Here is a 27,221-nt window from a genome sequence, read left to right as displayed (position 1 = left end):
ATGCATACCAAAACCCAAACCCCCAAAAACAGAACAATAATCCCATTTACAACTCTAAAATAAAATGAGGCCCCAAGCAAACTAATGTTTCAACTATAAAATACATGCAAATGCAAAAATCTCCCCACATTACCTCAAACTACTCCATGAAAGTAAAATACATCCAAATGCAAAAATCAAAACCACATTATGCACGGCAGTAGCAGATTTGAGAAAGAAAAATTAAAACCCCATTCCCACATTCAACCACATGCATAGCAAAACCAAAACCCCCAAAAACAGAACAATAATCCCATTTACAACTAACCTATGAAATGAGGCCCCAAGCAAACTAATGTTTCAACCATAAAATACATGCAAATGAAAAAATCTCCCCACATTACAGCCAACAATAATCCCCAACTAAAATCCATGCAAATGCAAAAATCTATCCAATATTTATGCATCGAGTAGCAGATTTGACAAAGAAAAAATAAAACCCCATTCCTACTGTCAACCACATGCATACCAAAACCAAAACCCCAAAAACAGATCAATAATCACTTCTACAACTAACCTATGAAATGAGGCCCCAAACAAACTAATGTTTCAACTATAAAATACATGCAATTGCAAAAATGTCCCCAAATATGGTGCACGGCTGTAGCAGATTTTTGAAAGAAAAACTAACACCCCATTCCCACATTCAACCACATGCATACCAAAACCAAAACTCCCAAATAATCAATTATAATCACTTTCACAACTAACCTATGAAATGAGGCCCCAAGCAAACTACTCCATTCAACTAAAATACATGGAAATGCAAAAATCTCCCCACATTATGCACGGTGGTAGCTAATTTGAGAAAGAAAAATTAACACCCCATTCCCACATTCAACCACATGCATAGCAAAACCAAAACCCCAAAAACAGAACAAGAATCAATTTTACAACTAACAAGCTGAAATGAGGACCCAAGCAAACTATGCCATTCAAGTATGCAAATGCAAAAATAAACCATATTATGCACGGCAGTAGCAGGAAAAGAAAGAAAAATGAAAACACCCCATTCCCACATTCAACCACATGCGTACCAAAACCAAAACCCCAAAAAACAGAACAATAATCACTTTTACAACTAACCTATGAAATGACGCCCCAAGCAAACTCCATTCAACTAAAATACATGAAAATGGAAAAATCTCCCCACATTATGCACGAATCTCCCCACATAATGCACGGCAATTTCGTAAACAATTCACAAAAGCATAAGTTGAGGAAGCCCTACTTAAAGATAATTTTAAGTCGTATGAATGAGGCCCCAACCAAACTACCACATTCAACCCATGCAAACCCAAAAATAAAACCACAAGCTTGGCAACCATAAACATATGCAGGCATGATTATGCATTGTTATCCACATTCAAGTATGCATCGACCAATCATGCAAATTAACAAAATAACATCTAAAGAAATGAAATGGGTAAACAACATAAAAATTTTCTAAACAGCTTACCATACAGCACTGAAAATTATAATAACATAAAAATTTTAACTGTCATGGTCATGAGCACATCAATGATAATATGGATATACATTTATCTAGGTCAATAACCACAACAATAATAAATTTAAGGTGAAATTCATCTCCACTCTAGAGTAATGCCAACTGAAATTGATGCATTGCATTTCTAACAGCTTAAAATGATTTGAGGTGAGATTCACATACTTGGAAGGATCGTGTTCTTGGAGCCGTGATGGTGAAAGAAATACCCCGTAGGTGGTTATGGTGGAATCGACTTCTTGAGGTGGGTGTTTGCAGATTTTTGGAATTGTGGGTTTCATTTGTGATGGGGATTTATGAATTTCTCATGTAAGGGGCTACGACAATATTCCCTAAATCTACACTGTACAATGCGAATCTAAAATCAAAACCCTAGACGTGTGTTCGCAGCCTTTGGGTCAGGGGGCAGGGGAATCTCTGTAATGGAAGCGGGATGTGATTGTGTACGGTTACCAGACATATAGATGAAACCCAAATCGATTGGTGGGGATGGTATCTCTCACGTGACTGAGCTCCCTGGGTTGCCTTAGGCCGTCAGTCTTGAGATGCTTCCACCTCGGGTTGCCTTCGAACTGGTGCGTTTGGGAGATTGCAGATGAGATGCCCCCTCGCCCATGCCGTGAAGTGGTCTGAAATGGTGAGGTCTGGCGTCGATGATGGCAGGAGATGGGTCTGCCCAGAGTGAGGAGCTTTGCGTGGAGATGAATGGTGCGTGAAGGGGTGGGTGAGGGCCTTCGAGCTCTGCGTGGAGTTGATGGGTGCGTGAAGGGCATGGGTGAAGGGGTGGGTGAGAGGGCAGTAGGAGCCTTCATTACACCCGTGTAATGGAAACAGTAAAAAGGCAAAAAGCAACGGTCATTCCCATATTTGTCTTATATGAGAGAAAGATGTGAGGTGTGGTTTGACAGACCACTTCTCCGTACGAACTCAATTTGAGATTTTCTGAAGTCACCTTCGAATCCAAACATCTCCTTAGAGTAAACCAACTTAGAATCTGACACATAGTTCAGCAAAAAAGTCATATTTTAAATATTTCTCTTCTCATTTCCTTTTATCCTGCCTATAAGCTACGTTGCCCCTAGGGGTGTCAAATCGTGTTAACGGGTCGTGTTCGTATCGTATCAGAGTATATACATTACAGTTAATGGGTCAACACGAACACGACCCGTTAAGGGTTTCGTGTCCAAATTCTAAACACGAACACGACACGGTTTGATAACGGGTTGACACGACACGACCCGTTATGACACATTAGGAAATAAATTGACACGACACGATCCGACCCGTTTCAACCCGTTTACATTAATGGATTGAACTGACACGATATGACACGATCCGACACGACCCGTTTTATCCCATTATAAATTTTAAATATAAATAATATCTAAAAAAAAAAACTACAAGTCTAAAGACTAAAATTACAATCCAAACAAATATCCACACACATTGTAACAATATATTAAAATTACATCTCAAATATGATAAACAAAACACACATAGTAAATATATTAATATTACAATCCCAAATATAATAAAAATTAAAAACACAAATCTAAACAAATCTAGAAGATGAAGAATGAGGTGGAGCGTCCTCCAAGCCCTTGCCCTTGTTGTTCTCCAACTCCATTACATCTTCAGTTAACTCGTCCAATTTAACTTCTTCTTGTATTTCTATTAAAAAAAAGACATCAGTAAAGTTTTATATTATTGAAAAATTACAGTCATTTATTTAATAAAATACTATAATATTACCTTGCTCTTCACCATATAACCAATCTCTAGTGCAAACTAATGCTTCAACAATATCTGCTTTTAGTGCACTTCTAAACTGATCAATGATACGCCCACCAACACTAAAAGTAGATTCAGATGCAACTGTAGAAACTGGAACACTCAAAATGTCACGAGCCATACGAGCAAGATCAGGATAACGAAATTCATTTCCTTTCCAAAAGGAAAGAATATCAATCTTTGCATTTCTTTCTGCCCTAGGTTCATCCAAGTAAAGATCCAATTGACTTTTTTTCATATAGCCAGAAAGTTCATCAGGTCTAAATGTATCAAATTCCTGTATACAAAAAACAAATAAAAATATTTTCAAGCCAATATGTGATATGAAACAACAATATAATATATAATCATTAAACAAAAAAGATTATTTGATATTACCTCAAATAAAAAATTATCATATGAAGGCTGACTTTCCTCTCTAATAACAGTGCTATCAGAAGTCGTGGTAGAACATGTCGTTGTAGGAGCACTAGAAGAACCATATTCCATGAAAAGAGATGACATTTTGCTCCGAACATTCATATACTCTATAGAACATTCTCCATAAAGCTTTGTATAAGAAAAATCAACAAAATGAAGCTTGTATCGAGGATCCAATATAACTGCTATAGCCAACAACACATTGAACTCGGACCAATATTTCTCGAACTTAGCAAGCATTTTACAACACATTCTCTTCATGTAGTCATCTTCACCCTCAGAGTGCCTCTTTAATGTAAAATAAATCGAAAACACTGATGGAAAGTAGAGATTGGCTGTAGGGTATTTAATCCCAGAAAAATTACAGGTGTCTCTATAAAAAACTCTCAATAAATCGTTAATCTTCTGTACTCGTTCCCACTCAGATATTGATGGACAATGCTTAAAATTGGAATTAGTCAACCCCAAATGAGTAAAGGCACGGCGATAGAAAAGAGCACTCTCAAGCATAAGATAAGTAGAATTCCATCTAGTGGGGACATCCTGTCTCAACCCTTTCTTGCTATCCAAAGACATTTGATTTGTTGAATCTATAAATTTTACTTTCCTTGTTTATGATCCTTTGACATACTTGATACTTTCACGAACTTTTTGGATAGCAACATCAATCTCTTTTAATCCATCTTGTACTACCAAATTCAGAATATGGGCACAACAACGAAGATGAAAGAACTCACCATCACAAAGAAGAGCTTTCTTAATGTTCAATTGAGTTTTTAACAACTCCACTGAAACATCATTAGAAGAAGCATTGTCTAAAGTCAATGAAAAAATCTTGTGTTGAATTCCCCACTCACATAGCAAATTATAAATTTTTTCAGACAAAGATATGCCATTATGTGGTGGTGGCATAAAAGAAAAGTTCAAAACTCTTTTCTGCAGAACCCAATTCTTATCCAGAAAATGTGATGTAATGCACATATAACCATCAGTGGTTATAGAAGTCCATAAGTCAGATATTAGACTAATTCTACCAGGAGAATCATTTAACATGCATTTAATCCTTTTTTTTTCTCGATGATACATCTTAACCAAATCAGCTTTGGCAGTATTCCTAGAAATAATTGGAACATCTGGACGTAAATATTGTAATAAGGATCTCACCCCCGAATATTCAACAAACCGAAAAGGCAATTCATGCTTCACAATAGCAGATACCAAAATTTCTCTATATTGTTCAGTGTCAAATTTATGAGCGCTTACCGAAATATTTCCACTATTTTGTGATAACATCATCTGACCAATATCTCGTGAACTTCTCCTAGGGCATGTCTCAATGTGACGCCTCATATTGCCGGTTCCATATTTGCTTGCTGCCATATAAATAACTCCACACATCTTACACTTGGCTCGTGGTTTGCCATCATTGTTCTCAGAATCAGGAACCATTTCAAAAAAAACCCACACGTTTGACCGCTTCCTTCTTTTTCTTTTAACTTCCTCATTTTGAATACTTTCTGAGTCAAACGGGTCCAAATCAATCATCTCATCATTTTCACTTGCTACTGAACTCATCTGACAACAAACAACAAGAACAAATGTAAGAGCATGACATTAATTATAGGGAACCAATTTACGCGTAAAAAACGAAAGCAGCAATCGTGTAGATTATTTGCCCGATTTTATAATTAATTACAAAATTTATTACGAGATTGATATATATATATATATATATATATATGTATCTTCTAAAATTCTTGATTAAGATCATCTAGAGACTAGAATATGCCCGATTGAGTAGGAAAAAGATAGACTCGTAATACAATCGTGTAGATTACATTTCAAGAGACTTTGGGTAAAATAAAATAAATGAACTCTTTAACTGAATTTATTAGAATTTTAGTTGAGTTAATTTTTTTATTTTAATTTTTTTTTCTTGTTTTATTTTTCTCCACTTTGGGATGACATACACACCAAATTTATTAAATTTTCTCCGCCATCTATTCATGTAGCAATATATAATCATCTATTCTTGGATCCAAATTTAATAATTTATTCTTGTTAGGAAGAATTCTCCGTCATCTCAACAAACCACAACAAAGCTGAAATAATTAAATTATCCTTTCCCTCAATTAAACCGGCCAGTGAAATAATTATTCATGATCTGCACTTAATCCCAAATACAATTACATACAGAAGAACATTACGATTTTACATACAGAAGAAATAAAAAATTCAATCGGGAATCATGGTGTTACGGGCCTGTTTGGATGCCGAGAAAATCCATATAACAAGTGTACAAATACATACAGAAGAACAACACGATTTTACATACAGAAGAAATAAAAAATTCAATTGGGAATCATGGTGTTACGGGCCTGTTTGGATGTCGAGAAAATCTATATAACAAGTGTACAAATACATACAGAAGAACAACACGATTTTACATTCAGAAGAAGCATAAATAATTCAATCGCTCATCATGGGTGTTACGGGCCTGTTTGGATGCCGAGAAAAAGTATAGAACAATTGGAATCACGGGTTACCCCTGTTTGGATGCCGAGAAAAACAATAGAAAGTTTGTACAACAGATTTAACAACTCGAAAATCACATTTTCTTACAGTGGAAGGCGCGGCGTGGGCGACGGGCGTGGGCGACGGGGCGCTGGCGGCGGCAAATGCGAATCCTTGGTTGAAATCTTTGTGGGCGACTCGGCGTCACCGTGAAACTAGAGGCCAGAGGGGGGCGGCGTCACCGTGAGGCGCGAAGACTGAAGCAAACTGGAGTGGAGGGCCTGGAGGCGACGCGACGTCACCGTGAAGATGAGTGGAGCGGCGAGCCAGGAGGGCGGCATCGTCGTCGCGAGGACTGAGGAGCCGAGGAGTTCGACGGTTCGACCTTCAGATCGCGTTTCTGAAGAAGGCAGAACGACGAAGTCACGAAAGTGAACACTGAAAGTTGAAACCAGAAAGTTCGAAACAGGGGGGGGCGGCTGAATGAATCGGGCTGATAGTTAGGGTTTTTTTTTTAATTAGTTTTTATACTTTTAGTTATAGCTTTAGGTTATAAGGGTAAAGGGTATAAGGGTAATTTTAACTATCTTAACGGGTCATAACGGGTTATAACGGGTTGACCCGTTAGTGACCCGTTAAGGTATCGTGTCTTAACAGGTCAACCCGTTTTGACCCGAACCCGTTAAGCCTAAACCCTAACCCGCTTTTATCGTGTCGTGTTCGTGTTGGATTAACGGGTCGTGTCATATATTGCCACCCCTAGTTGCCCCCCTTCTTCAATTTAAACTGTTATGTGATCTAGTTTATAATTGATCACATCATTGCCTGTGCTGATATTGAACTTGCATACATTAGGTTGTTCTTTCTTTAGTTTACCAAACTGGAATTCAGAGGATTTATAACTTTGCAAAAAAGAACGAGATGTGCTTACAGTTGAAGTCTAGTGCTATATTTATGAATTTAGTTCATAATAAAGTTTCAAATTGTCGTCAAACTCGAGAACCACAGATATTTCCCTTCATACAAGATGTGATTCCAATATCTAAAATTTAAATGTGGAAAATTTCCATTGTTGACTATACAGTTGTTGAACCACATTAGCATTTCATTGTTCTTGTTGGGCACTGATCTTTCTTCTTTTTCGTCTTATGAGACGATTGTGGAGTTGCTATCTAACCTCACATACTTGCACTTATACCTTTATTATTACCTAGATCAAGAATTATTGTTTAATGCTGTCTGTTCTTGTTTGCAGTCATTGCTTCGATCAAAATGAAGAAAGGAGGACCCCGGACCTGTCTTTATGAATTATGTAAGAAAGTACAGTGGCCAATGCCTACATTTGAAACGACTGAAAGTAAATCAAGGTTAGTCAAGCCAATAGAATCCAAGCCTGGCTGCAAGAAGATTTTCCTTTCTTCCCTGTGTTGTTAAATTATGCTTGGCCTTTTAGCTCAACTATTTTGCCTGCTGCTGCTACAGAACTCCAATCAAACTTGTTGAAGGCTTCGAAAAAAGGACGGGGTTTAGCAGTTTTGTATCAAGAATAAACTTGCACATACCTGGATTTGGCAGCATCGAATGCACATGCCAGAGATGCTAGAGCTGATAAAAAGAGTTCACTTAACTCTGTGGCGCTTGTCATGCTTTATGAGCTTCAATGACGTGGAAAAGTCATCATAGGTGGTGCATTAATATGAGAAGAAAAATATTGTTGTTGGGATAAAGATTCTTGTTAGGGGAGGAGAATTTGAAGCTTTTGCAACTCAACTTCTTAAGTTGTTGCTTTGCTCCATATATGGCTTATTTATTTATTTTTTTTTTTTATGACTTAGTGGCATCCAATTTTCATCGCAATTAAAAGTGAGCTTCTCTTTCGGCCTCACACGTGTACAGATTGCGGGGCATTTGGCTTCACTTTTTTTAATTTTACGAGCTTATAACCCACCCAATGTATGGATTGTTGTATATGAGAGATAGAGATTTTGAGAGAGACCGGATTTTATAGTGAAGAAATTTGAAACTGTTTATAAGATGGTTTATTTGACGAAACAATATAAAGGTTGAAATAGTATCTTTGGGTGGAGACTTGAATCGGTTTATATCTTTATATGTAAGAAAATAAATGAAACTTAAAAGTTATAACAATTCATAATGAAATATTGTTTTAAAATTTTTTTTTTTTAAATTGATTACCGGCTACTTCCAGTTTAATGGATAGAATGTCTAATTTTATGGGTAGAATGCCACATCGGAGTCATATGATTTCACTTAAAATACAAAATAATATAAATATTGAATTAGTGCTTTTGGGGGGAGTCTTGAATTGATTTATATATTTATAAGTGTTGAGGAATAATCCCACATTGGCTGTGGACAAGGTCTTGGGCATGTTTATAAGGAATGAGCAATCATCTCTTATACAACCGGTTTTATGAGATGAGTTAGGCCCATGAATTTCATCATGGTATCAGAGCCTGCCACAGGACGAATGGGGGCCCACACTACTTATCCCGTGACAAGGACCAGAAAAAATACTGGCCTGCACGTGAGGGAGGGTGTTGAGGAATAATCCCACATTGGCTGTGGACAAGGTCTTGGGTATGTTTATAAGCAATGAGCAATCCTCTCTTATACAACCGGTTTTATGAGATGAGTTAGGCCCATGAATTTCATCAATAAGTAAGAAAAGAAATGAAACTTAAAAGTTGCAATGGTTCATAATGAAACATTGCTTTTAAAAGGTTTACCGCGTCATAAACATAACACTTCAAATTTAATGGGTAGAAGTCTATTTTTATAGGTAGAATGTTATGTCGGAATTCTATAACTTCGCTTTTATATAGTAACAGATTTTCTGTGTACAACGATATCAATCGTTTCATTCTCACTTCGTCTGATTCTGCACTCCTGTGTGTATTTGTCAATCGTTTCATTCTCACTTCTCATACTAATTTGTCTAATACATGTTAGCAAGAGGCAAGGAGGGGAGCCCATGTGGGCTGACCCCCTCCCTTTAAGCCTCAAAGCAACATATGGCACTAAGCCATACGTTATTTGACTTGTAACGTATGGCTTAAAGCCATAGGTTACAAGCTGTTGCAGCTTGCAACGGCTGCAGTGTAAAGGTTGGCCTTTAAGGCCAGCCGTATGGAGGAGGACTATATATAGTCCTCCTCAATTGTGTTTTGGCACCATCTGATACATAAAAGAAAACTCTTTCTCTTTTGGTTCTCTCTTGATAAAATATATAGGATGTGGATTTGTTAAGTGCTACTTTAGTTTTATACTACGTAGTACACTTTCGCCACTAAGTGGAAACGCTTGAGATTTATCAATCTGGAAAAACTTGTGGAGCAATTTTATAAGTTGAGCTTGAGGTACTTTTCCATTGTGCATTCTGACATTGGTATCAGAGCTTTTTTGAATTGCTTCCAGTTTATAACTTTTTTTCGCATATGCTTGAGATTTGTATGGTGTCTTTTTTTATCCTTTTTTTTTTTTAATTTTTTTTTCTGGATTTAAAAAAAAAAATGGCCGCGCACTAGGAGGTGCTGCGAGCACTAACGCAGTGGTGTTGCACGCACCATCGCAAGGCGCTGCGCGCACAAGGAGGTGCTGCGAGCACCAATGCAGTGGTGCTGTGCGCACCACCGTGGTGCAGCCCACACCAGCGAGGTGGTGCTGCACGCACCACCGTGGTGCAGTGTGCACCAGCGAGGTGGTGCGGCAGCACCCAGCTGCTTGGATCGAGTTTTTCCGGCGTCTGCAGTGTTGCGTGGTAGTCTCGAGCGGCGTCTCTGCTGCTGCTGTGGAACGGCTACTATTCGCGTAGCCGACTGGAGGAAGAAGATGACCATTAGGTCATCTGTTTTCTTCCATGGGCCTGGGCCTCACGGCCCATAATATTTTTTTATTTTTTATTTAAATTAAATGTGATTACATGTGAATATATAGTTATATTCATGCTATTTTTTTTATTATTCCATTATGTTATATTACATGTGATTTTTTATTTAATTTGTTATATCAAATGTGATTACATGTATATGTGAATTGAACATGTGGATATGTGATTATTTTATCATCTAAGAATGTTAGGCTTGAATGTTTATACATTAGTCTTTATTGATAAAATAGAAAAATTTCCACTAAGTAGTCTTAGTTAGAATTGTCAGTGTAAATGATAGATTGAAAAAAAAAGTACAGTGACCCCAGTAAGAACTGTAAATGCACTGTATAGCCGAAAGACCACAGTGACCTCAGTAAGAACTGTAAATGCACTGATAGAACAAGAAAAATGGACCGTAATGGTCTTATATGAACCATCTTTGTAGACTGGCCCAACAGGTTACTGTGGTTGGAGTAGCTGTTCTTGTAGACTGGCCCAAAAGGTTACTGCGATTTTAATAGGTTATGTATTTACATGTGACTAGGACTAGAAGATGCGTGGGTTAACCATGAGGTTTGACTTCTATAAGATGTGCTCTGACCGCACGATGAAGCAGCATCTTAGGGTTATGTCAACCATGATCCGCGAACTTAAGTCGGCAGGAAACTACCTGACTGATGAACAGCAAGTCCAGGCAGTGATAAGATCACTGCCGAATTCTTGGGAGAATATGAGCCAGAACCTGATGCATAACGAGAATATCAAAGACTTTGATAATGTCTCGCGTCACTTAGAATTGGAGGCTGAGCGCCTAGAGGCTGCCAAGCCCAATCACACAGCCTATGTGGCTGATTCTGGTTCGCGTAAGGCATCAAGGCCTAAGCGCAAGAAGTCTAAGAATGAGGTAGCTACTGGACAAATTAAGAAGATGTCAGGAACTTCTTAGCGCAGCAAGAGGGGCAAGCGCGGGAAGAATAAGTCAAAATTAGAGTGCTTCAACTGTGGAAAGAATGGCCACTTCACTTGTGACTGCACTGAGCCGAAGAAGGTACACTCTAACTTTTCTCGCATTATTTTTGTAACTAGCCATATGATGATTGCTCACTCCTATCCTGTGTGGTTTATTGATTCAGGAGCGACCAAACACATAGCGCGAGAGAGAGTCGGATTTGTGTAGTATCGCCGAATTCCAGCTAGGAGCCGTGATATCAAGGTGGGGAATGGAGCTAGCGTGGCGGTACTGGGACTTGGTACCTACAAGCTGGACTTGCAGGGTGGCCGCACTCTTTTCCTCCACAATGTGCTATACGCTCCCGAGATCCGACGAAACTTACTTTCTGTAGTCACTCTATTAAGACTTGGTTTTCGAATTGTATTTGAAAACAATTATGTTTCCTTTTATTTGGGCTATGTGTTTTATGGCAATGCTTTTCTTCAAGACGGTTTTATGATTTTGATTTTGGATTATTCAAATATAAATGAATCTATTGTTTTTCTTTGTACATAAGATAATTTGGATTCATCTAAATGGCATGCTAGGCTTGGCCATATAGGGCAAGATAGAATGGCTAGGTTAGCAAGAGAAGGCCTAATATGCAATCTCGCTAAGGTCATCTTGCCCACATGTGAACATTGGAAAAGCCACTAGAGCATCTTTTCCACTGCAATTAGTCCATTCAGACATCTGTGGTCCAATGAGTGTGAGGGCAAGACACGAAGGTGTCTACTTCATCACACTTATAGATAATTTTTCACGTTACGGTCATGTCTACTTAATCTCCCATAAGTATGAAGCATTGGAATGCTTTAGGCGATATCTAAGAATGGTTGAGAATCAGTTAGAAAAGAGTTTAAAAACTCTAAGAACTGACCGAGGACGAGAATATCTCTCTGAGCAATTTAAAAGGCTCTGTGATGAAAAATGAATCAAAAGACAGTTGACGATGCCGAGTACGCTGCAGCAAAATGGCATGGCGGAAAGGAGAAATCGAACACTGCTTGAGATGGTTAGGTCAATGATGGCGCAAGCAAACCTACCAATTTCTTTTTGGGGGGATGCACTTTTGACTGCTGCCTATATTCTTAACCGAGTGCCTTCCAAATCAATAACTTCCACCCCATATGAACTATGGACCGACGAGAAACCCAATTTGAGTAACTTGCGGCCATGAGGATCAACGGGTTTTGTTCACGATCTTTCTCATCAGTATGGGAAGTTAGGCCCTAGAGGGAAGAAGTGTATCTTTATAAGGTACTCAGAACACTCTAAAGGGTATGTATTAATAGATGAACAATTTGATGGAAGTGTGATTGAGATTGAGTCACAAGATGTGGATTTCATTGAAGATGAGTTTCCAAGTAGAGGTGAGGTTGATAAGAGTTTAGAACTTCATGAGATTATGGAACAAGATGAAAGTGCTCCAAGGAATTTAGTTGAGAATGAGGAAGAAATTCTTCAAGCTCCTACAAATTATTTGAATCCGAGTGGGAGCACATCACTTGTCAATCAATCACAATAACCTCAGCCACGTAGAAACACACGTGAAAGTATTCCCCATCGTCGTTTTGAGATTGAAGGGGAAGCTTTTATGGTAGCTCTGCATGATGATGACGAGCCTAGGACAATTTATGAGACTCTCTCATCTTCTACTAAAGATGAGTGGATGAAAGCTCTTAATGATGAGATTGAGTCTATCAAGACAAACCAGGTCTGGGATCTGGTTGATCTACCAATAGGGAATAAGACTATTGGGAACAAATAGGTTCTTAAGGTCAAATGCAAGTCGGATGGATCAATAGATAAGTACAAAGCTCGCTTAGTAGTGAAAGGATATACCCAACAGGAAGATATAGACTATGAGGAGACTTTTTCACCAGTGGTGAGGTTTGCCTGAATTCGCTTGATTCTAGCTATAGTAGCAAACATGGATTTGGAACTCTACTAGATGGACGTTAAGACAACATTTCTCAATGGAGAACTAGATGAGGAGATCTATATGGATCAACCAACGGGTTTTGTGGTCAAAGGTCAAGAGCGCAAAGTGTGCAAGCTTAAATGATCTATATATGGCTTAAAGCAATCATCTAGACAATGGTACCTCAGATTCCATCGAGCCATTCTCTCGAATGGGTTTACGATGATCACAGATGATCATTGTGTCTATGTCAAAAGGTCTAAGAAGAGTTTCATTATATGTTGACGACATACTACTAGCTAGAAATGATAAATGGCTGATAGTCGCCACAAAATAGTGGTTATCCTTCAATTTTGAGATGAAGAATATGAGTGAGGCAGAATACATTCTAGGAGTTAAAATCTACAGAGATCGCTCAAAGAGACTTTTGTGTTTGTCTCAATAGACTTACATAAAGAAAGTCCTCGAGCGCTTCCTAATGAATGGATGTAAACCCAGTGACACCCCTGTTGCAAGAAGCGAGAACTTGTCTAAAGAGTTGTGTCCTAAGACTTAAAGAGAAAAGGAAAAGATGGCTCGTGTCCCTCATGCTAATGCTGTGGGTAGTCTGATGTACGCAATGATGTGTACTCGGCTTGACATATGCTATGCAGTTGGCTTAGTGAGTAGATTCCAATCTAACCCTGGACTAGCTCACTAGAAAGCGGTCAAAAGGATTATGCGATATCTCAAGAGAACTGCTGACTATATGCTGTGCTATCAGGGTTCAGATTTGCAGCTAAGAGGTTACAGTGATGCCGATTGGGGCAGAGACCTAGATGAGCACAAATCAATCACTAGGTATGTCTTTCTCCTCAACCAAGGCGCCATTACATGGAGCAGCAAGAAACAACCCTGTATAGCTTTATCTACCATGGAGGCAGAATACATAGCTTGTTCTGCAGCAGTTCAAGAAACTGTTTGGTTACGGAGGTTCCTCAAGCATTTAGACATTGGCACGGATACTTCAGATCCGATGACGATATTCTGCGATAGCATGGCATCTCTCGCATATGCTAAGGACTCAAAGTATCATGGAAGAACCAACACATATATATCAGATATCACTACATCAGAGACATGGTAGTGCAAAAGGAAGTGGTTCTGAAACACCTTTCTACGAGTCGCATGGTTGCTGATCCCTTAACGAAGCCTATAGCAAGAGATGTCTTCGAGGCTCTTGTTAGGAATTTAGGACTGCATAGACTGTAAATGTAATTTGTGTTTCAAATGACATTAAGATGTAACATTTCCTTTGGGATATTAATATAATATGATTCATTTCTTGTCTTTATCGTATTGTTTTTTAATACACACACACAAGATATGTCAATAGGCTTAGATCGGCTCACTCACACGAGTAATCGCCTTTAGCGCTTAAGTAGCTAGTAGAGATGAGACATTGTGTCCCTTGGTACTTGTCCAAAGGGATAAGTTGGTTGACACAAAGTTATGTCACCTTAGTAGGAGCTAAGATGAGGTCCATTGATAGGACTATGCATGGGTTACCCCACCATCCATGTAGCCTATAGTAAGCCAGATGTGAGTTCCTCTTTGACGCCTTGGAGACATGCAAATAGAGGAATTCGGGTTAGACGTTTAAGGAGCGGCTAGACTAAGATCTGTACGGTGTTGATATATACATATGCTCTTTAAGAAAGAGAAATCCACCGTAGCATGTGTTTCAAAACAATAATAATATTGAAAAATAATATTCTATCAATATTTTATTCAATTTTTAACTGTTTCTCAACTCAATTAACTCAATTCACTATCCAAATCTAATCTTAGTGTTACGACACTCTTCATCTTTTTCTTTTATCCTCAGTCGCACTTGTCGATACAAGACATTTTAAATAGATTTCGACATAACAAACTTATTTACAAGCCTCCTTATTCATACACATGACATAACTTTGATGTAGAAGCTCCACCGTTCTAATAACTAGTCCGTGCACAACTCATTTAAAAAAAAACAAACCGCCAATTATAACTATAGTACAGAAAATTTTAAATAATAAAGAAGTTGTTAAATCTATAAAGAAATTTTATAAAACTAAATTTATTAATTGTCACATATATATAGGGGTGGGCAGCAAAGCCCCCGCCCTTCTTCCGCCCCGTCCCACCCCACGTGGAGAAGGCGTAGCGGGGGCGGGATGACCCCAACTTGGTCCCTGCTAAACTTAAAATTGTGTAAAGTATGATGAAAATATTTTTTATTTATCTATTTCCTTTTAAATTAAAGCAACCATTTATAAGTTTATTTTTAATTTTATAAAAAAACATAAAAGAAAAAAAGGCTCGAGTTGATGTGGAGGCATGTATTCCGTATCTGAACACCAGGCTCGCAGAGTAAACTACGCATGTACGTGTAATACCCTGCTCCTTTCTTCTTACGTACGCTTCTTCTTTCTGACTTATGTTTGGTCTTTATGACGTAAGCAAATCCCGAAAGCAGAGATTATGTGATCATCTGCCCTTCTCACTAGCGACTGCGAGCCACGTTATGCGTGTCGAACCATGATGGCGTGTCTCGAAGATATATTGTGACTTCTAAGGCACGCCCAGTGTTTTAAATATGCTGGAAATATTTAGAAGGAATATTTCCATTGTTATTGAATTAATATTTGATCTTAAATATGACAATCATAATATTCTTGAAGAGCTTCAAAAATATTATAATTTCCGGAAATCATTTTAATATTATTTTTAAAATGATTTCAATTATTCAAGATATTATGAGATTTAAATTATGTTGAGAACTTTTATTAATTAAATGGTTTAATCCTTTTAAATATGTTAAATAAGACTTCATCATTTTATTAATGATGAAGAAATATTATTTTATAAACTAAAGTTAGTTTAAAATAATATTCTACCTTAATTCCTCTAAGCGCTTGTAATTAAGTTAATGTTTTACGTGTTTTCAAATCAGTGTTTTAATCCCTCATCATTAGATCGTTGTGTAGATCCCCAGACGAAGGGACTGGATTAAATACCCAGACCTCCTCTTTCTTCCTCACTTTTCCCCAGCCCTCTCTCTCTCCCCTCCCTCTCCCAAGCGTATGCAGTACGCAGCTTCTATCCACGCCGAACAGTTCCATAGCACAGCCCAGGCCGTCGTGCGTAGCCAACCCTCACCGCCGGCACCATTGGCCTCCTCTCCCTCCGGCGAGCCCATCCATGCCAGTCTCTCTCTCCCACGCTCTCTATTCCTCTCCCTTGGAAGTGCAAAGCCCGAACGGGCTCAAGGCCATTGCGCCGTTGTGCGCCGCCCAATGGCTCCACTGCTCCCACGACAACCTCCCCTCCCACCGGCCATCATCCTCCACCGAAGCCAGCCCCTGTTACGTAACCCTCCCTCTCCTTCCACAGTAAGTACCTGAAATGTGTCTCTAACCCATTTCCTCACCGTGCGCCTCCGTACACGGCCACCCACAGCCACCCAGCACCACCATGGACCTCCCTCTTCCTCCCCCTTCCTCCTCCACGTGACCCGAGGCCCATAGCCTCTCTCCACCACACGGGTTTCCCCCTCATGCATGCACGGGTTGCATGTCCTCCACTGCTGTGCACCGCCACCCACGGCTGATAACCACCGTCATCAGCCTCCTCAGGCCACCACCAAGCCAAGCCAACCACCCACGGCCTCGATCTGTCACCCACGAAAGCACACACTCTCTCACTCTCCCACACTTCTCCTCCATTGTATGGCCAGATCTGCCACCGTGGCGCCACCTCAACGCCACCACGAGATCCACTGCATTTCCCTTAGCTGAACCCTAGGTCCAAACCACCACTTTAAGTGGTGGGTAGTCACTGCATGTGATGGATAGCCACTGCGCGTGGTTGACCGCCACTGCACACGGCTAGATCTGCTGTGTTATGCTCCTTGCCATCATCACAAGACCACCACGAGCCCTTCCAAGACCACACCTAGCTATCTAAATGCCTAAACAGTCACCCGTATGCGGTTTAGCCACAACATACGACCCTTCCGACGTCTTCGACCATGATGGTCAACAAGCAACGCACGGGTTATCCCGTCGATGGTATAACTCTCTATCCCTTGTATTTATGTTAGATATTGATTAGTTGACTAGGTTGTGGACTGTGCTGTTGGTTTTGTGGAATTGTGGTATTGTGATGTGGTGTTGTGTAACGAAGTGTTGGGCACTTTATGTAATGAAGTGTTGGGCTTGTCTGTGTTGTATGGAGGTGTATTGTGTCGTGTAGTGTATTGTGAAGTGTGGGGCATAATTGGGAAGTGTGCTGTGAAGTGTTGTGGACTGTGCCGTGTAGTGTGCTGTGGAGTGTTGGGTGTAATTAGAAAGTGCGCTGTGTAGTGTTGTGGACTGTGTTGTAATGGTGGCGTGGTATATGTATGGAATGGGAACAGTACACGCTGAGTGTACTGTGTGTGTATGTGGCGTAATGTGAGACAAGGAGAGTATATGTAAAATATACCCTCCTGGCGTATTGTGGAACGGGGTGAGTACGAGTGGAGTGTACTCAGTGGCGTAGTACGTGTAAAAGGAGTACACGTGGAGTGTACTCCATGTGATATAATGATGCACCATATGGCGGATATGCCATAATGGTGATGTGCCGTAGTGTGTATGAAGAGAGATGAGTGTACTCTGTGTGGGGTATGGTATATGTGGGGAGTACATGTGGAATGTACTCTATGTGGTGGACAATGCACCATATGGCGTGTATGCCATAATGGTGATGTGGCGTGTTCTATATGTGGGGAGTACATGTGGAATGTACTCTATGTGGTGGAGTGTGTATGAAGAGTATACGAGGAGTGTACTCCATGTGATGTGTCGTAGTGTGTATGAATGGAGTATACGAGGAGTGTACTCCATATGATATAGTGATGCACCATATAGCGGGTATGTCATAGTGGTGACGGAGCGTATGTAAAGGGAGTACAAGTGGAATGTACTCCATGCAATGGAGTGATGTACCATATGGCAGGTATGCCATAGTGGTGATGTGGCGTATGTGAAGGGAGTATATGTGGAGTGTACTACACGTGGCAGCGATACTCTGTGTGGCGTGTCGCAGAAATAATGATGGTTATGTGATTTATGGGTGTGGAACGTGATGGATAGTGTCGAGAACTGTGGAACAGTGTCTCGAAGTAGTTATGGCGTAACCTGTAGTCTGAGGTGGCAAGTGTCACTGTGATGGACTTATGGCTAGGAGTATGCGCAAAGTAGTGGAACAAGTACAAGAGTACGCAGCGGAAGCATGACTGAGGAATGTCACGAAGTGACATGACTACTGACAGTCGTGCTTGTGATGGGCAAAGTAGTGGAGCAAGTGTAAGAGTACGCAGCGGAATCATGATTGGGCAACGTCACGAAGTGACGTGGTTATTGGCAGTCATGCTTATGATGGGTGAAGTGTTAAAGTGTAGAAATGACGTAATGGAAACGTGACGAGATGTCACGATGTGACAGGAATACGTGAGGAACCATACTCGTGATGGGTTAGGAGTTGGCATAGAAATGATGTAACGGGATATCAGGTGATGTGACAAGATCATGATGTAGCTTGGGAGCAATCTCGAGCTATATGACATGACATAAGGTGTAGTTGTGAATGGAGTCCTGTCATGTCAAGTGTTGGGATGAACTATCAAAAGGGACGGGTAGCATGAAGAGTCATGCTAGCCGGGTTAAGAGAAGATTGGTATCGGAGTATGGTGCTTGTTTATACAAGCAGGTGATCAACATGTCATATGTTGATCTTAGGTGATAGAGGGGTAAGGTACATGTGTAATCTGGGTAGACATATGTGTCGGACAGATTCACCATATGTAATGGGTAATCTGTCATGAGCATAGTTGCACGGTACTTAAGCCTCAGAGTTGGCTTAGAGCCGTGTTGCTTGTATGGATGAGAATGAGGATTTAGTGTGGGCTAAGATGCATGAAGGTAGTGACGGATGCATCGTTAGGATTGAGATGTGTGATTCCATCGGTCGGAATTATGCGTCGAATGTGGTTGTAAGAAGAGAAAGACGAATGTCTTAGTGTCTTAATCCTAAGGTGAAATATGGGTTCACTTTAGTGGATGAGCACTGGAGGCAAGACTTTGAGTTGGAATATGTGGTGACCGTAAGTGGTTCCCGAAGGATTTAACATAGTGAAGGGCACGTAAGTGCACGGGATAGAAGGAGAGTGTTCTAAGTGATGTGTAGCTCTGTTTATAATTCAAGTTGCTTATGCATTAGATAGAGAATGACGTTAATGTTATGTATATGCATGTAGGTTGCCATCTGACAAACACATGAATGGACTGCATGACATGCAAATAGCATGGAGTCCAGGTAAGTGTTGTGTTCATACTCTTCTAGAGTCTTTATAAGATAAAAGAAAATAAAAACAAAAGCTTTTCCTTTATGACGCTTTAAGAAAAGACTAAAGACGTTTTAGGAAAGAAAATGCTAAGTGTTCAAATGTATAAGTATGTATGGCCCCTCCTTGGCAACCCCTTTTTACACAACCAAAGTATTAATTGTACGCATGTGAATGGATGACTATACGCTGTAGCTATTGTATGTATTTTCTAAGAAAAATCCACAAACTGATGAAAATGCATGAAAGACATGACAATGGATGCTTTTATGGATCCTACGAACCGATGCTCTCATGTGCACCATGGGGTGATGCTCGTGGACGCCATGATTGACGACGTTCAAGGTGACACTTATGGGATGCCATGAAAGCTGACGTTTAAGCCCATGTATGTTCTTAAATGAAGTTTTCCATGAACGAACTGTTAAAGAAAGGATAGGACTGAAATGAACTGAAAGACAAAAAGACGATTTTCGGGCTTATGCCCCAAACGATGTTTTTCTCATGAAAAGAAAAGGACTGTTAAATGAAAGAATGAACTGAATGAAAGCTTCAGCTCTTTCGAGCTGATATGAATGAATGAATGAATGCATGAATGAAAAGAAAGAAAGAAAGAAATGAAAGCATGAATGTATGAAGATACGTAACGGCCACATGAATGAATGAAAATGGTACCAATGAATGGGCAGATTGCAATGCCGGGTAAGTGGTACTGGAAGTGTACCCAGTGCTACCCCCTATGAAAGGAATTCCCAACCCGTACCCACGGGCTGAATCCGAGTCCAAAGGAAGACCGCTAACCCCAAACACACGGGGCGTAATAGTGTGTACTGGCTTATGAAAGTGATAAGAACGAATGGATGTATGCATGCATGTACGAACGCACGAACCTTTAAGAAATGAAGGCACTGACGGGGGACACGTTTTAAAGAAAGGAAAGCCTTTTTGAAAAGAAAAGCCCCGTCCAGTGAAGTTTTCAAAAGAACGCACGCATTCACGTAAACATGCACGAACTCTTGAAGAAATGAAGGCACTGACGAGAGAAACGTTTTACGAAAGGGATGCCCATGTTTAAAGAGAAAAACTCCGTCCAGTGAAGTTTTCAAATGAACGCACGTATGACACGTATGCATGCACGTAATAGTATGTAGAAATGATGAATACATGAATGAAAACCTATGTTATATTTTAACTATATGAAGTAATGCTTACGAATCTTCGACTCATTTTAATTTTTATGCATGGGGAAGAGCACGGAAGTCTAGGCATGAGTTTTAAATGTACGAGAGGCCTTTTATTATAAGATTTATGTTTTCCGCTGAAAACCTCTTTTATCCCAAAGTACATTTTAATTTATAAACGTGGAGTCTCGCACCCTGGGTATGCAAGTGAAAAGTTTTAAATAGGACGGTAATTCCCGTCGTCCTTTTATAAAAATATTTTGGAAAAAGTCCCACCACAAGGACGGGCGTTAGAGTACAGTTCTTACACAATGGGAGCGAAGAAAGATCATCAGCATGACAGCAACAGCAACCCTTTCAGTCTTGACTCTTAACGACTACTTTCTCCATTTTTTCGTACCAGTATCCGCCAGCTTTTTCTTCCTCCTCGGAAACCAAGCTTTAAGCTTTAACACAGTAGCTTTTACTGCAAGCAAAAAAGCTTGACAATGACGTTACCTTACAAACGAACCATGTCCCTTCATCCATCTGACCTCGCTTTCTTTTCTCAGTAGATTACACTCTGATTTCCTTTTCTTTTATCTTTTCTTTCCACAAAGCTGACTGCAAATAAAAAAAGAGTGCTATTCCCCAAACCCCTTCATTCTCTTTTTGACACCGTTGGTCGGTGGGGTTTAGTTCAACTCCCCTATCTTTTTTCCAACCCACCTTTCCAACTAGCTTCAATCTTCCCCATACCTGCCAGAACCCCATAGCTCATACAATCTCTATGCTCCACATCTTCTGCTTTGCACTCTTATTATCTTCATTTTTTTTTTAATCATCATATCTAATACAGGCTACAACAATTTCCTTTCTTTTCGTTTCCTTTTTTTTTTTTTTCCCTCTTGGGATGGTTTCACTCTGAGTTCATGAGTTTAGGAAGCTGTAGAGTACAATGAAGATGGGTCTGGGTCTTGTTCCTCTGCTCATTCTCTCCCATTTGGTTTCCATTTGCAGTAAGTTCATAGTTCTTTTTTGCTCAAAAGTTCTCGAAAGTGGTTTTGTGGGGTTCATTTAATGTGCTCTCAGGCAAGGTGGGGGTAAACTATGGTCAGTTGGGAAATAATCTGCCATCGCCGTCACGGTCGGTAGAGCTCATTAAATCCCTCAAAGCCAAGCGCGTTAAAATCTACATCGCCAATGCAGAAATCCTCGAATCCCTCAAGAACACAAACCTTAAGGTCTCGATCATGGTCCCCAACCAGGTCATCTCCAACATCTCCTCCAACTAAACCGTTGCCGACCAGTGTTCCAACGTCGTACCGTTTTACCCGCATACTATAATACGGTACCTCCTCGTCAGAAACGAAATCCTGAGCTCCTATTTTGGCACCCAAAGCTGGTACGACATCGTTCCCGCCATGCGCAAAATCAAGAATCCTGAGAGCCCAAGGGATCTACAAGGTCAAGGTTGGGACTCCGTCCGCCATGGACGTCCTCGAATCTTCATTTCCACCTTCTAACGGTACGTTCCGGTCCAACATTGCGGTGCGGATCGTAAAACCGATGTTGCAGTTCTTGAACTGGACCAAATCCTTCTTCTTCCTTGACGTGTACCCGTATTTCCCCTAGTTTTCGAACCCAGTCAATATCAAACTAGACTACGCTCTGTTCAAGGCCGAGAACACGACGTACACAGATCCGGCTTCGGGCCTGACCTACACCAACCTCTTCTACCAGATGGTGGACGTTGTAATTTTCACGATGAAGAGACTCGGTTATGCTGATATCCGCATATGGATCACCGAAACGGGTTGGCCCAACGGCGGCGACTTCGATCAGATGGGATGCAATATCTACAACGCTGCCACTTACAACCGCAACGCAGTAAAGAAACCCACGTCCAAACCGCCGGTCTGTACTCCTGCTCGTCCGGGTTGAATCTTGCCGTCGTTCATTTTCTCCCTGTTCAGTGTTCAACGAGAACCAAAAGCCAGGTGTGGGTACGGAGCAGAATGTTGGGTCACTGTACCCAAACGGGTCGAACGTGTATGAGATGGACCTCTTCGGAGAGACGGCGGAGTCGAAGTACAAGCCGTTGCCGAAGCCGATGAACAATGAGCCGTACAAGGGGAAGATATGGTGCTTGGTGGCGACGGGAGCCAATAGGAGTGAGGTGGGGTCGTTATTATCCTACGCGTGCTCGCAGGGGAAGAAAACCTGTGACCCGATTCAACCCGGGGGTGGGTGTCATAAACCCGACTCGGTGACCTGGCATGCAAGCTACGCGTTTAGCTCTTATTGGGCACAGTTCAGAAAGTCCGGTGGGACCTACTACTTTAATGGGCTCGCTACTCTAGCTGTCAAGGAATATCCTAGTAACCATTACCCCTTAATTTAATTTAGATTTATTATCATATAATATTTCTTTATTACAGCATTCCGATGCTATAATTAATGAAATGACTACAATTAAAATAATTATTAATATAATTTTTGTACCAATATTTTAGGTTGTGGATCTTGCAAGTTCCCAAGTGCATAACATTTTGAAGGTATGAAAAATGTTAGTGGTAACTAGGAAGTTGAATCGTCGGGAAACTGTAGCTAATGTGGATAAATTAAAACACTACCATTTCATTTAACTGGTTAAAACGGTGCATTCAGTCCACCGAATCCCTTTGTCTTCCCCCGAATCCCCTTTTCCTTTTGTCTTCCCCATCATTTCCTCTTTGTCTTCCCCACCATTATCCCCACTTTTCTTTCGAGATCTGAAATGCTATTTGCATAAGAAACACCTTGAGATCAGTAAGAGTGAGAGGAAGAGAATATGCAGGTTGATAGACTGTTGGAAGTTGTCAATGGAAGCCTACTTGCATGCAGTTCAAAATGAGCGGCTGCCTTTGCGAGTTGTAGTACAGGTCCTTTTGTTCGAGCATCTTAGAGCTACCACATCTACTGGAAACAGCACACTTGAGCTTCCTTGTTCAGTTAGGGCCCTAATCCCTGCTAGCTCTCATTGGAGTTCTGAGTCTACATCAATCAACACGGAGGAGGAATGAGATATCGTGCCAACAACTAAGAATTTAGAGCATTGGCATTGGATTAGCCAAATGCCTTTTCATATTCAAATTTAGCAAATATCATCCATATTTGCTTCAAATTGAATTAACTAAATTGTTTTCATCCAAACTATAAGTTACAATAAATCCATTCTTTTTTTCAAATATGAAAAAAACTATAGCAAATCTAAAAGTATTTTTTTAAATTATTATATTATAGATATGATATTTTTATTCATATGAGATTTTACTATCTATATACATATGAGATTATTATATTATAGATTGTTAGATTGTGAGAATAAAAATGAATATGATTTGTTGGAGGTTATTGAAGATTTTGAAAATAAAATAAAAATTATTTAAAAAATATAAGTAATAAAAAATAATAATATTTTATTATTATAGAGAGTGTGATGACTAATCTAATGTAGACTTCAAATTTTGAATGATTAGCTAAATATGAAAAAATTACATATTAATCAAATTTTAAAGAATAGGATAACCAATCTAATACTAATGCTTTAAATGCTTTGAAATGGGAGCTCACTACTATGAGATTAGGAGGTGGAAAGGGTTCTTGTGAAGCAAACTATGCTAAAAGTAATGCGAAAAAAGTTAACTGGAAATAAGATGAAATGTTTGGTCACGTCAAAACTATTTTCAAAGCTCTGGTCAGGCAAAGAAAGAAATGGTGAAATAAGCGGCACTGATACATCAGAAAGCCTTCTCGCTCATGAGTTGACATTAAGAAATTAGAAGCCATTGACAGCCAGTTTATAAAAATTCAAAAGGCAAAGAAATTCTTTTATGCTCTCGCTTATTCTCACAAAAAAAAAAAAGAAGAAGACAGAGTGGGTTAGATATGAAGCTCCACTTCAACGACCTAGGAAAACGAAGTGCTTTTCGAGTAGGTTAGAGTAATGTCGTCAACAAGCATAGAGTGGGTTAGATCTGAAGCCTCTGTTTTTTCTCCTCCCACAAAGACGACCCAAAGACCCAAATCTCTGCTTTCTCTCCTCCATGAAGACGACCCCGCGATAAAAAATCTCTGCTTTTCCTCCTTAGTTCAGGTCGTCGTGTTGTTTGAGTCTATATACTTCTTTTATTTTTTTAATAAATCGACTGCAATTCCCTTGTGGTTCCCCACCCTAGTTGTACGTAGAATACTCCTGTGTCAATTCTTTATTTAGAAAAAAATTTGATTTATATAGAAATTTTATATAAGGAAATTTACAGACTGACGTGATTTAGTGTAATCTGTCAAATGTGTAAAGTTATTTTTATTGTAAAATATATATATATAGTGTGTCACGTTAAGTTGCGTTAATTTGTGAACTTATTTGTATAAATTTCTATAGAAATTAGCACTTCTATTTTATTTATTGACCTTCTCATTCTCATTATATTTAGACAAAAATTTATATTCTCAAGTTAGTGCGTAGAGTACAATGGATAAATTGCTTACATGTCATAATTTGATTTGAAATATAAATTTTAAAAGTTGAATCTAATCAAATCTTATCATTTAAATGATATAAATGATGTGTTTTACGCACCTACTTAGAAATAGAATAACTATATTTAAACTGTCTCTGAACAATTTTTCTCAACTTTGTTATGTACTATGTATTTTTAGGCATTTTTCATCCAATGCCTGCAAGTTGCAACTGGCCATAGTTCTGGACTTCTGGTCCCTTTAACCTGGTTGTTGTTTGTGTTTATACATTAAAAAGAACATATTGCATGGAAAAACATAGACTGCATTTTAATTTTCTTAATACGAAGTAGAAGATAAAATTAAAAAGAAGAATAAGAAATAGACACACATGAGAAGGATATATTATTGAACTTTCATATGGCTTACATTCCCTTCCAAACTATTATTTTCATTTTTTTTTTTATTAAACATTGAAACAACATAAAGCTCATGGGCCTAGCTAATATCCTTTCAAACATACATTGTTGTTCCACTTAAGTTACTGCTCCTCTCGAACATACCCTTTCAAACACCATACAAAACGTCATGCTCCTTCATGTGCCACTAACAATTAGGGGGGGATTTTCTTGAAGAAAAGAGAAAAAGATAGGGTTAAAACATGTTTGCATTGGAAATCTTCTATTGCCAAACATAATATTAATTTTGTTGGCTTGATTAAGTACCGGTCGTCTGTGAGTCGCGGCAACGAAAAATCTTGTTGCAACCGCGAGTGTAGCGGTTTGCTTCTTTCGGAGGGCTTGGAGGGCTCAGAGGGTCCTCTTCTTTAGGACAACTTGAGGACAGGACTTTGGACCGCTTGCATATATTAAAGACATCGCGACTTAGATTAGTCGCATCAGTAGCCCTTAGCACCACCATGCTTATGAGAACCAAACACCAGAACCATGACCTCATGTTAACCCTCTAAAATAAGCCCTTTTTAGCCTGTCAAGACTCCCTTTCTTGCAATACTTTCTATGCCGATCAATTTATATAATTTTCTAACAAGCTGGTATTGGGGTCACATCTAAAAATGGTAGAAAGAGATATACTTTTTTTTTTGGAAAAAATCGGTTTTGGAAGAACGGTTATTAGTATGCATATTTTTAGAGGACAAACACGAATAAGATGAGTGTCCCTGAAATAACAATCAAATTTACATTATAGAAATGCGGGGCTTAAAGTATCTAAATAGAAAATTAAAGCCCTAAAATAGAAAGTCAAAATTTTTTACCTAAAAAAACTACGAACTTCTAGCTATCTATGGTGGCCAACAACCATAATCATTTTTCAAATATTTGAAATATGAATACCTATTCCACAACATTCGGATGCTATATATAACTAATGAAATGAATATAATTAAAAAAATTATTAATATAATTTTTGTGCCAATATTTAAGGTTATGGGTCTTGCAAGTTTTCAAGTGTTGCGCTTTGGAGGTCTAGTCAAGAAATTAATGTGAGAAATGTTTCCTTTGTGGAAAAATTATTTTAGAAATTGATGAAATTTGATATGATATGTTAGATGGTAAATCTCATTAGATCCGGCCTATAATATCAAAAGAAAATTGCTAGTATGATTTTCAAATGCGCCCACTCATATATTTTAATTTTTTAATTTTTCTTATTGGTTAAATAACTGACAATTAGTGAATTTTTCATTTTTTTTTATTAATGATCAAGGATGTTTAGAAAATGCTTAAAAGAAAAAGAAACAAAGAAACCATTTGCACTTGTGTGCATATACGAAATGTGCACCCGAGCATTGTCCAATACAAAAATATATCAGTATGTAATTCTTTATTTAGAAAAATGTTTGATTTATATAGAAATTTTATACAAGGAAATTTATATAGAAAAAATTTATGTAGAAAAATGTGCACCCTTTCAAAAATACCTTGTTGTTCCACCTAAGTTACCGCTCCTTTCGAACATACCCTTTCAAACACCATACAAAACTTAATGCTCCTTCATGTGCCACTAACAATCAGGGGAAATTTTCCTTTAAGGAAATGGAAAAAGA

At 39.1% G+C, this 27,221-nt stretch overlaps 1 pseudogene; it reads left to right on the top strand.

Annotated features, from left to right (window-relative positions):
• Window positions 1–21,614: 21,614 nt before the first annotated feature.
• On the top strand, window positions 21,615–26,693 carry LOC108996116 (annotated as a pseudogene).
• The last annotated feature ends 528 nt before the right edge of the window (window positions 26,694–27,221 follow it).

Source organism: Juglans regia, chromosome 5, assembly GCF_001411555.2.
Source record: "Juglans regia cultivar Chandler chromosome 5, Walnut 2.0, whole genome shotgun sequence".
NCBI lineage: Eukaryota > Viridiplantae > Streptophyta > Magnoliopsida > Fagales > Juglandaceae > Juglans > Juglans regia.
The sequence above is the reverse complement of the archived record's forward strand: the minus strand, read 5'-3'. Positions and strand labels throughout refer to the sequence as shown.